The 12,498-nt window shown below is 36.8% G+C and overlaps 1 protein-coding gene across 1 annotated transcript in view; it reads right to left on the reverse strand.

Annotated features, from left to right (window-relative positions):
- UNC13C (unc-13 homolog C) overlaps positions 1-9,314 on the reverse strand; it is a 421,885-nt gene extending 412,571 nt beyond the window's left edge. The window contains exon 1 of the mRNA XM_032796690.2: positions 8,851-9,314. The gene's annotated coding sequence lies outside the window, so the exon portion shown is untranslated. The remainder of the gene's footprint in view (positions 1-8,850) is intronic.
- Between the last annotated feature and the right edge of the window lie 3,184 nt (positions 9,315-12,498).

Genomic DNA, 12,498 nt, shown 5'->3' on the forward strand with positions numbered 1-12,498 from the left:
TTAAATCATGTTTATTCACATAGAATGGTGATGGTTTCTTTGGGTCTGATCCACTTCACTTTTTTTTTTTTTTACAGAGATGAAGTTCATGCCTCTTATTTTTTAATCAGTAAGATATTGCTAGGTTCAGTCCGAAGGATGTAGGTAGGGCAGCACACTTTGTGGGAAGGATATAGGAATAAATGAATTTTCTCAGTGATCAGAGAATTCTCATTCAGTGATCTGTCTTTCCAGATTTGAGTCTCCCATTGAAACATCATGCCAAGTTGGTGTAAAATAAAATAAAAAGATGTATAACTTAGTGTCTTGTAAACCATCTCACCATATTATGAAATTGGACCCAAATAAATATTAGTTGGCTTTAGCTACTTTAAGTCAAATGCACAGCCCAAGTATCGGGTTTTGTGCTGGGAAATTTGGGATGGCCAAGGAGAGGAGAGGGGAAAAATCTGTTATGTGCTCCCTCTGCAGAAGTGAAGGGGAGGGGAGGGAACCAAAACAGGAGAACCCTATGCAGCCTCTCCCACAGACCCAGTTAGAGTAACCCAGGGCTGAATGTGGCTCTGGTGTTAGACTGACATTGTACTTATTGGTGAATAGGTAGCTCGGATATGTCACTAGACTAGAACGAGGTTATATCACTGGCAAAGTATTGCCAAGCCGAGAATGTTTCGCCAGAAGGGTCTGGTATAGCAGGCAAATGTCTTGGTTTTCCAAGGCTTAATTGTTTTAATTCCTTCACTATTTCATGACATTCTGAATCTTATTATTTTCAAACTACAGCAGCTCATACTCTTACAGGCAGCTACTGTGCTAACACATTGCTACCAGCTTCACTATTATCTGCCTATAAAAGTTTGTATTAAGATGTGATTTTTATATGCATATCGTATAATGACAAAACTCTCGTTAACTTCAATGGAAGCAGGATTAGACCTTTAATAGCTATAGCTCAAAGTACCTATGCAGTCTTTTGTAGTTATAGGTCTACATATCAGCTTCTCACAAAACCAAAAAGTGGCTTGATATTTATTTTTCCCTTGAGACCAAGGGAACTTGAAGTTTCTGCAATTATGCTTTTTGTCAAACTTAATTTCCTATAGCTATAAAAACGCACAGCCCATCTAGACATTTAAAACTAAGGGGTAAGTCATTGCTGTCCATTTCATGAGCCTGAAAATAAAGGGACTGAGAAGAACCATCCTCTGTCTAGAGTCCATGCAAGGGCCAACTTGGGGAAGCACAGTGCTCCCAAAGGACTAAGGAGGGGCATGGAATAGGCAGATCCATGGCACTCTCCCCCTTTCAATCTGCCAGACACAATCCAGGAGGCCCAGAGAGTTGTTTTCCCCATCCCCCTTAAAATGAGAGGTAGCAGTTTGTGTGTTACAGACACCAGGAAGCTATGGGAAAGCCAGAATGCCCACAGAGCTCCCCAAAGCAATGAGGCTCTGCACCACCGCCGGCACAAGACATGGCATGATGAAGCCCTAAATAATTATTATTTTGCACTTACATAAACACCTTCCATTTGAGATAGATAGATTCACTACACCTCCCAGCAACCCTATGTGGGGGCTAGGATAGAATCAACCCAATTCACACAGCTTAATAAATAGATGGCAATTTTAACAAAGAGAAGGTTAAGGGGTGATTTGATTACTATCTACATGGGAAGTAAATATTAAATAATGGACTCTTCAGTCTAATGTTGAGAGTCCTTAACCATGGGCCCAGTTTACCAAAGCTCATGGTGGATTCTCTATCACTGAGAATTTTAAAATCAAGATACAAAAACAGACTCAGAAATCCGCTCTAGGAATTATTGTGGGGAAGCTCTATGGCCTGGTTTGTTTGGGTGGCCAGACTAGATGGTCCCTTCTGGCCTTGCAATCTATAAGCTGTGGATGCTGAAGCACAGAGGGGTTCACTTGCTCCAAGTCACACAATGAGTCAACATCAGACTAAGAACTGGAACCCAGATCTCTGGAGTCTCATGACACGCTTCTGCCACTAAAGTCTGGTCTATACTTCAGTTTTACTAGCCTAGCTATGTCCACTAGGGGTGCAATTTTTTTTAAACTAATATAGCTATGCTGGTAAAACTTTTAGGGCAGATAGTTATGACAGTAAAACTATGCTTTTATTAATCTATTGTATGCTGGTCAGGGGAACCAGAAAAAGATATATTGGTATATGCCCTTTTACTCTAGTATAACTGTGTCCATACTAGATGATTTTAACTACACTGGTATAATTTAATTAACAAAGCCCTCTGTAGAAAAGGCCTGATTCATATGAATTTGATTTGAAGAAATACTTTGTTGCTGCTTGTTACTGTTCTTAAATAATGATAATTGTGTGTTGCATTATGAAGTGCTCCATGACCTGTTTGTAAAGATCGTTACATAAATGCATTTTAGTGTAATATTGTATGTACTGCATAGTTGACCTTGCTACAAACTCTGGCAAAGAAAGACAGAACCGCACCAGAGTGGCTCTTTTTCTCTGTTGGACAACTATCTGCCTGGGGATTTTCCTGTGTGGTGAACTGCAGGGTTCTGTCACCCTTTCTGTTCAATTCACACAGGAGGCCATTAGTGGGGAAAGAGAGATTCTTTGGCTTGCAGTGCTATCATCATGACAATGACATTGAACTCTATGTTGCAGCTTTACTGAACCCAGATGTTACAGATGTTGAGCAGCTCTCCCAGGGCAGGTCTACACGACGTCACTCGGGGTGTGAAAAAGCCCTGTCCCCACCACCGAGCGATGCAAGTTTTGCGCTGTCCATGCTGGTGCTGTGTTGGTAGGAGATGTTCTCCTGACGACATAGTGTACACTTCTCTCAGAGGTGGAGTAATTATGCCAATGAGAAAGCACTTTCCTGTTGGCATAGGTGTCTTCACCAGATGCGCTACAGTGGCACAGCTGCATTGGTGCAGCTGTGCCAATATAACACTGTAGTGTAGTTTTGCCCTCAGTATCAATACAAGAATGAGACTTGAATGACAGCTGGCAGGCTGCAGCTCAGTAGAGATAGGACAGAAATGATGCTAGACACACCTGAAGGAGCATACTATCCTTTTACTGCTAACATTTGCCAACTAGAGGTGCTTACTTTTTTTTTTTATGCTCATATAGCAGTAGCAGCCAAGAGGGCCTTTTCCCCATCTGCATTTGCCTAGGAAGCTGTCCATAAAGATCACTTGGAAACTTCAGTCATAATGCAGAATGTGGCTGTCCACTTATTCAGCAGTCCTTCTCTTATGCAGCATATTACCAGCGCATCTGTGCACCGAGTGAACTGACTTCCAACTCATTCAATTCAAGCTGCTTATTTTTAACCTATAAAGCACTTCATGGTTTGCATCCTGTATGTCTTAAGGAGATTGTCTCTCTGCTAATGTTCTAAAGTTTTATGATAGGTGCACTCTATAAAGTGGCAGAATAAGCAAAACAGATAAGTGTCAAAATGGCTGACCTACTTAACTAAAAGACAGATTAGATCAAAGAAGGAAAAGAATCAGATGACTGTCACTTAACTTATGCTGTACCATCTATTTGACTATATGCTTTTCAAGTAGGTTATGCAAACTAATCTACAGAGCACGCAGCAGAGCTATATTGCAAGACACTTAGCAACTTGGCATTTATGTCTTTATAAACTATGGGCTAGATTTTGAACTAAGTTACCCTAATGAAACCCAATAATGGATAATAAAGTGGAGTGACTAAAGTACTGATGTAACTCTATTGATATCAACTTTATTACACCAGTGTGGCTTAGATCAGAATTTGGCCATACAATATATCATTGAACACTGTGAATCAGTAACTACATCAAGTGGTTCTGAGAGTCAATAGCTGTTTCATTTGAACTATTTAACGGTATATAGTAATATATTTTTTAAGCTATCTACAGAAAGGCCTTCTATAATTTCCCAGCCATCTGGGGTGAATAATTATTTTGAACGGAGAATAAAATTTTATTTTTCTTCACTTTATTACCAATATCATGAGCAAATAGAGGGTTTGGATGGCTAGTATATTTTCATAATAGGTTGCTGTACAGATAATATCTGAGTTTTATAAACATTTTATTTTGCAATACTCTTTTCAGTTGTGCAGCACTACTATATTTTTCCTATTTTTATGTGCTACTTCACTATAGTATATACATTTGTCAATGAAAAGAGGCTATGCAACCCCCACCAGATTATGATTCTAGTAAGTGATCCACAAATGTGGATGAATAACCAAGACTAAATTGTTAAGGATGCAGGCATATCTCCTGTATTTTTTCCCACAGAAATAATTGTCCACTATGGAATTTATAACTAAAACTAGAAAAATCATAGCTAGCCCTCAGGGCACTGGAGCAGTGATCTTAACTAAAGCTATAGATCAGAATACATGGTTTAAGGAATATGATAGAACTAGATTTAAATTTAATTCTTATGTGTAAGATACCTTACAGTAGATTTCTAATTTTAATAATAGTAATGAGTAAGGCAAAATGGATAAGTGGCTTAATGTATGCTATCCGAATATAGTGTAAATTACACAAGATTTTTAAAGGAACAGAAGTTGGTTGGCATATAGCTTCAGTGTTATATGATGGTTGACCATATTACTCTATTAAACTCTGGGCTTCATCGCATTTCAGTTATCCCTAACATTAACTCAAACAGCATGGGGGGAAAAAAAATCAAATAATCAACATACGCAATCGTGATAGAAAAAACTAACAACAGCCATAAGGTATGTTTGGTCTGTTACAATTGTATGCATACACCTATTTTAGATAATATTCTCATCAAAAGCTAGTAAGATTTAGCATGGATCTTTTAAAAAAAAAAAAAAAAAAAAAAAAAAAAAAACTATTCCGATGTAAAATCCCACACATAAAAGTATTTAGAGAAAAGAAAGTTTCTACTTATAGAAAAATTATAAACTACATTAATAACTATACATAACTTAGTATAATTCCAATTTATGTTTACCACAGTACTGTAGATAGTGGATTTTTAATGTATAGACTAAATTGTGAATGTATAAAATTCTTCATTGTTTTATGCAATGTTACAATAAAAGAATATACATTTATTTTTATTCTTATTGATCAAATGAACAGACTATCAACACTTTATCATATTTATGGCCGAATCTTGACAATTCTTATTTTGGCAAACTCCCATTGTCTTCTGTAGGAAATCTCTCACATAAGGACTTCAGTATCAGGCCCATAATACGTAAGTAATAAATTGACATTAAATTGCATATACCACATATTTAGAGAGGAAAGCTATGTAATAAACTGAAAGCACATCTAAAAAATTTCATTTATCAGGGACTTTTCACTGCCTTACTTCCATTCTGACCACTAAATCACCTCTCTGAGACTTATTCCAACACTCCAAACCCTTGAGCAGGTTTAAACAGCCACTATTTTTTCCCATTACTCACTTAGCAACCAATAATCCCCATTCTTTCTCCCTAAATGCACAATTTTAACCTCAGAATTACATTGGCCAAGCCTCAGGACAGGCAATATTCAGACCTGGACCAGCGACAGATTTAAATTTTTTTTCATAGGATATCCAATCTTAGGTCATTTGTAGAGGTTTTAAGATATATTAGTTATATTCCCACTCTCCCCCTTTTGCCCTGCAACTGTGAAACAGACTAAGGGAACCTGTTTATAGGTGGAGTGATACAAAAATAGTCCATATATGTTAAATATTCCCTAAACACTTCTAAAATAGTAGTTCTGTTAAACATGTGGAAGATACATGATGCCGTGGGGTTAGTATTATGGCTCTTATTTAAATTGGCCTGTAACATTCACTTGGGGCACTGTCCCTTGAGAAAAATGCCGCCATCACACCCTAACTCATACCGAGAGAACAGTTATGTTACAACACAGCATCATATGTTCTGCATACGTACATACACGTACTCTAGAAGCCAAATCTCAGCCTTGCTAAGCATCTGCAACTCTCCTTGATGTCAATGAGAACTGTAGATGTTAAGCACACATCAGGATTTGGACCCTATAACAGGGGTGGTTTTCCACTTTACAGGCCAGAGTCCTGGGGCCACTCAGCACTGGTCAATTATCAGTATGTGATTATAAGAACCAGCAAGTGGCTTGGACAAGGGGGGACTGCAGAGGGAAGCTGCAGGGAGGAAGAGTCTCCTGCAGTGGTCCCTAAGGGAGGAAGACAGGCCCTAGGGAGTTGTGGCTGGGCAGGAAGCTCCAGCTTGATATATGTGTTTTCCTTTTGTGAGTCTGTAGTTATTTGAAGAATAAATGGAGCCCAGAACCAAGAGCTAAACACTAATATGTTGTAACTGATAATTCCCCAGACTAGTGAGGAAGCCAGCTTTATCACAGCTCCAAAATTAAAAACAAAAACATTTTCCCCACACTCCTGTACATGTAGTAATTCATAAAATACCTATTTATTTTGAAATTACAATAAACTTGCTTTTGATTCCATTTACTGGAGAGTTAAACCAGTCAATAGCCGTATATACATTTACTTAAATTTTCTATCTAAAAATAAGCATATCTACTTCTGAACCCCAACTTTAATAAATTCTGTGGGAAAGATGGTAGAGCCTTTTAAAAATATGATTAGGTGCCAAAGAATTTTTATGCTTCAGAGAGATTTGTTATAGTTCAAAGGTATCCAGTTTGCCATAGTGGTCTCAAGAGGCAAAGTAAAGTAGATCATAGCCTTATATCCAGGACTACTTTAAATACAAACTTTTAAGAACATATTTAAAACATGTTTCACTTAAATCATCCAAGTTCCTTGCAATATTCACAAAGTTCATTGACACTTTTGTTAATTATAAAGGATGGTTTTAAAGTAGCAGTCCTTGATTCCTTCTCCTTGATTCTGCTCCAAAGTCCCAGCACTACATATGTGATGCCACTGCATTTTCACAGCAAGAAACCAATGATATCAGCACAGCATGATGACTTCACTGCAGGATTAGAGACAGTCAAAAAGAAAACACTTGCATGGGTACATATACTTCCAACCATGACCAAAAAGAAAATAGAAAATTAAATGGTTTTCTGTGCAAGTTTTTTTTTAAACTCAGATTTGTGTCTGTATGAAATCTTTCCAAATGAAGGTTAATTACATCTGTTTTCCTAACATGCTTTTCAGCATAACACAAGCAGCATGAAGCGGATATATATTTTATCTAGGCTCACTATAATACACTTTCCTTACAACTTTTAGAAAAAGAGTAGTATTTTGTCCTAGACATTTTTACTTGTATATGGACTGTTCACATTGTAAGAATCAGAACTAATTTTAGAACATTCATATGAATCAGTATCCTTAACTTCTATTTTATTACTCAGATATTGTACCATTTAATACAGGCATAATATACTGAAACGGGTGAATAGATTTAGTTTATATCAGCACTGACAGCAAAATTCAGAATACAAACATCTACCATTCATATTTATCATTCATTCTGAATTATGATTAAACCTTTATAATTAGAATAAGGTTTTTACACCTTACCACACAGTCAAATTGTGTTTGCCAAAAAAAGCTTTTAAGGCACAAGAACTACTGAAAACTAAGGGATAATGTCATTATTAAGAATCTGAAACTGATATTAACCCTTTGAATCACAAAGCATTATGAAGAAATGTTACTTTAAAAATTGCCAGGAGGCAAATTAAGCAGCTGACTGAATGTTTTGAAAGATGTCAGGACTGAACAAGCAAATGGACATTACTGTTCTACGAGGCTTAAATGCTTGTGCTTCAGATATATTTTACCAGACATTCCCACCAAAAGGAAGTATTAGTCCCCCTCATTTTAAAGACACATGGATTTGCATTTGGTCTGAACTCCAAATAAAATATTCAGTCTCACCAGTGGAAAAAAATGATTGTTTATATTTGTTTAACATGGGAGATCAGTCTAAATACTTTAAAGAAAGTAGAAGGAAGAGTCATTGAACACTATAGCCTCTATTTGAACTTCAAATAACTTTCTCTTTCCTTATACAAAATAAAAAACAGGCACCTTTTACAGTAAAAACATTAAGTGCTAATCTCTGGAAATTCTAGGTGGTAAATACTATACTATCTTATTGTTTAAAGATGTCTTCTTATTGAATCTATAGTGACATCCATAAGGGTATTAAATGGTTATTCTTTGTTATGCTGTGGAGCTTGGGGGAAGAAGATAGTATTCTTATACATCTGAGTATAGCTGTGAAATAGAATCAAGCTTACATTTTAAGCAAAACTGTCCCTTCAAAGCAAAGCTGCAGGGTGTTCATCTTGAAAGATTAATCAAGACCCAGAAATGCATAAGCATCTGTAAAGCTCAATTTATTGCTAATCCTATCGTGAACTAGAAAAAGTATTGAACAATACAATCAAAACATACCACATCTTCACTATTGATCAGATCTCTGAATCATTCCATTTTGTTTTTTATATTGTTTGTCAACATTATCTTTAAAATGCTCTAACTCTGTTTAAAATAAAATCAGAGTTAAAGAACTGAGGCACCTCCTGCACATCTATTTTCTGTGAAAGGTATTTCACTAATCTTACAGTGTGAACTTACCATCATAACATTGCAAGTGAAAGCATTTTAATAGAAAGTGTTAACTCAAAGTCTGCAAGCTTTGATAGCATCACCAACATTTTAGCATTAGAAAAAAAGCCGTTACAAATCAATGCATTACATTAGCTAGAACAGTGGGAGGTACACTAAGAATGAAAATGAGGAGGAGAAACAAAGGGAATACATAAAATATATGCTTACTAGGTGCTATAGTGGAAAGAGTACATACCTGTATTAAATTCTTCTAAAAAATAAAAAAATTACATACCAGCTCTACAATATTTTCCTTTTATGCAGAAATACTTTACATAACCACATTCCTATTCTCCAATTCTTCATCCAGCCATAAAACGGTACAATACAACACGAAGCTGCTTCACAGTGGTTCAACTCAAGTGCAATCAGGCATGCTATTAGTCTGCAATAGAATCTGTTCTTCTAAATTCCATCGTGTTCCCTAGGCAGCATAATGTATTTTTTTTTCTATTACAACTTAGCTATTTGCATAAAACTGATTTTTGCTCTTCTTAGATGTTATTTCCCTCTGCATCTCAATTCTATTTCTGCAAAATGGGAGTCAGTTTCACTATTCCTGTTCAAATACAACATCAACAACTGAGAATAATAAGCATCTTGGTGTTTTATATGCCGGTAACTTCACCCATCGCTGTTTTCTCCTGCCACTGCTTCTGAATGCAGTATTCACTGCAATAGCCACAGCCCTCCTGTGTAGAAGGCAGCTCCTCTGCTTCACAGATTGAGTGAAACAGGCTTAGTGAGAGTCCTCGCTCACAGAAACAACACACGTGATGCTCCCTGAAAGCTAGCAGGTGCATCACTGGCCATAACACTGATAACACTATAAGATGCTGCCTCTTGCTTGGAGAAGAATTGTGGTTGCTAGGGCCATGTCTCATCTAACCTTTCATTTATCAGTCTAACATGACTTGGAGTAATGATTGTACACATATTTCTTCCAGTAGGGCTTTCATTAGCAGGTGGTCATTGATGGTAATGAAACTGAAGAATGATTTAATAATTATCATTCTCTGTTTATTTAATAGCACTCCCAGATAATGATAAACACACCATTATGCATAGTATTAACATACAAAACCTTTTAGTATGCAATCAATAAATAGACAGAGGAACTCAAGTTTTGTTTACTGGCAGCTGGGCAGTCAGAATTGATTGACTGTATATTAACAAACATTCAGAACGAAATTGTGTGTAAGTACTTTAAAATATCAATTGTTTTACCAGTGTGTGTGATTTAATATATACATAAGGGTCACAAAACATGTTCAGCGTATTATACATACACATCCAGTGCAGTTTTACACTTCAAAGTGTATACCAACACATTCAGTAAAATCTTGTATATGAACACATTTGAAACAAAAAAAAGGTCACACATCTGTTATACACGTTAAAATTTTACATATCTACATATAAGTATGTAGTATATGCACATACATAAACTTCTTTTACTGTCACTTTACTTCTAGTTCTTACTAACTACAAAATCTATAGCACTAAATGCTAAAAGAAACCTAGATTTTAATAGTGGTAGATTTCATATAAACTTGTTCATACATATGAACTTTCTAATTGCTGGAAATACCTGAAGCACTTACAAATAAATGACCTGGTTACATATTTGTTAAAGAATGACTAATATATAATTAAAAATTATTTAAGCTTTATGAGTAGTAAATTTTACTTCCTGCAATCATAGCATTATCATTACTAAACAATGAGATTTTCAGAAAACAATGGGTTTTTTTGTGCAGAAGACTGACTAAAATGAAATGAGATACTTCTGGCATAATATAATTATATTTAGGATAATAAAAAGTTATTTTTCAGAGGTTTTCTGTCTATTGGCATTATTTTGACAAACAATATTACAAAGCATAAATTTCAAACTCTGTCCTGTTGAAATTTCTGTGGCCTATAAACATTGCATATTTACATCATAATTATATGTATAGTTCTGAACCAGATTAATGCACCTTTTGTCACACAAATCCTGCTGATGGCACATTAGCCTATGATGTATGGACTTTGTTTTTAACCCAAAGTATTTCATGTAAATCTATGTACAACAGTTCTTTAAATCTTGCACTTTTTTGCCACAGGCAAAGAAGAAAACAACATTCATTATTTATACAATAAATAACACCTAAGGAGGGCAAGGGAAAATACTCACCATTAGCATGAAAGTCTGATCATGCAAACCTTTAATTAGGTGAGCGGTCCTAATTATGTAAGTAGCCCCACTGAAGACCCCTTAGAGGCAGTAGAACTGCTCTTGCAAAGATTTGAAGAATCAGGCAATAAGGAATCACCTAATCCTGAAATCTGATCCAGACATCAAACATCCACTGAAGTCAGGTCCTCAGTTAGATAATTACAACACATACAAATCTATTTCAGGCTTGAGACTAGGACATTGCCAAAGAGATCATGCTGGGAGACTAAGTCAAAGTAGTAAGTTTTAGTGAAAGATTTGAAAAAGGAAAGGAAGGCTGCTTAATGCACATGTAGACCCCCACTTACATATTACAAAACTTGGTGTGCAAACAATAATGCTTGCAGTGATCATTTAGTTTTCTAGATAGATTAATCCTGCTTTCCATAAACCAGATCTTCAGTGTTTACCCCTTGCTTATACTAATCAGACTTAACATCTGCTGACCGGTTCAGACTGGAAATCATTTTCTTTTAACTCCCAAAGTCAGAAGAGAATTTTGCACTTTTGAGCGCCTTTCAGCTGATGCTAACACACACACACAAAAGTACAGCATGTAGACTTGTCAGTTCAAGGCAATTATGACTTTATTGATCTGCCTTGGAATTAAAATGTCATAGAGAACTTGTTTTATCCAGCAAGATGTTTATTTTGTTTCTAACAATCCTGACTGATGCGAAGAGTTTTACAGATGTGCATACAGTGATTATTTGGAACAAGAAAGGCCCAGATTGATCCTCACAACAGAGGTGTTTTGTATTTCTATTCACATGATTCTAACTGTCCCTTACATTGGAAAGACATGCACAATTCTATACAGTAAAATCTCACCAGTGTGTCACCCAACATGTATGGTGCAGAAACTCACCCAGACATCATAGCCCTCTGTGCCATTAAATCTCCCTGGTAAGCCTACGAATGGAGGGATTGTGTATTAGGTCTTTGCACCTCTGTGTTCCATTGAGGGGGTCTTCATGTCAGTCCTGAGTAGGCTAGCACCGAAGGGCAGTTTGGAGATTGGCCCTAAAGGGACCGGAGAATGAACAATTACACATACTCAACAACCTGGAACCCCAGGCTTTCCAGCCAATTGCTGCCTAGGGAGGGTGATACTGCAGCCCTGAAGTCTCCTGCTAGATTAGAGTGAGGGTTTCCATCTTTCCAAGCAGATAATTCCTGAAAGAAAGCTCCATTAGATGGACTTTATGCATAGGGAGGGAATTTCACATTGTAGAATATTTCTACTCTAACAGAAATGTTTCAGGGTGGCAGGCCAGTCCTCGCCCACAGACAACCTGCCAACCTGAAACATATTCTCACCAGTAACTGCACATCTCACCATAGTAACTCTAGCTCAGGAACCAATCGATGCAACAAACCTCGATGCCAACTCTGCCCACATATCTACACCAGCAACACCACCACAGGACCTAACCAGATCAGCCACACTATCACCGGTTCATTCACCTGCACGTCCACCAATGTAATATACGCCATCATATGCCAGCAATGCCCCTCTGCTATGGACATCGGCCAAACTGGACAGTCTCTACGGAAAAGGATAAATGGACACAAATCAGATATTAGGAACGCAAATAACAAAAACCTGTAGGATAACACTTC

Source organism: Chelonoidis abingdonii, chromosome 9, assembly GCF_003597395.2.
Source record: "Chelonoidis abingdonii isolate Lonesome George chromosome 9, CheloAbing_2.0, whole genome shotgun sequence".
NCBI lineage: Eukaryota > Metazoa > Chordata > Testudines > Testudinidae > Chelonoidis > Chelonoidis abingdonii.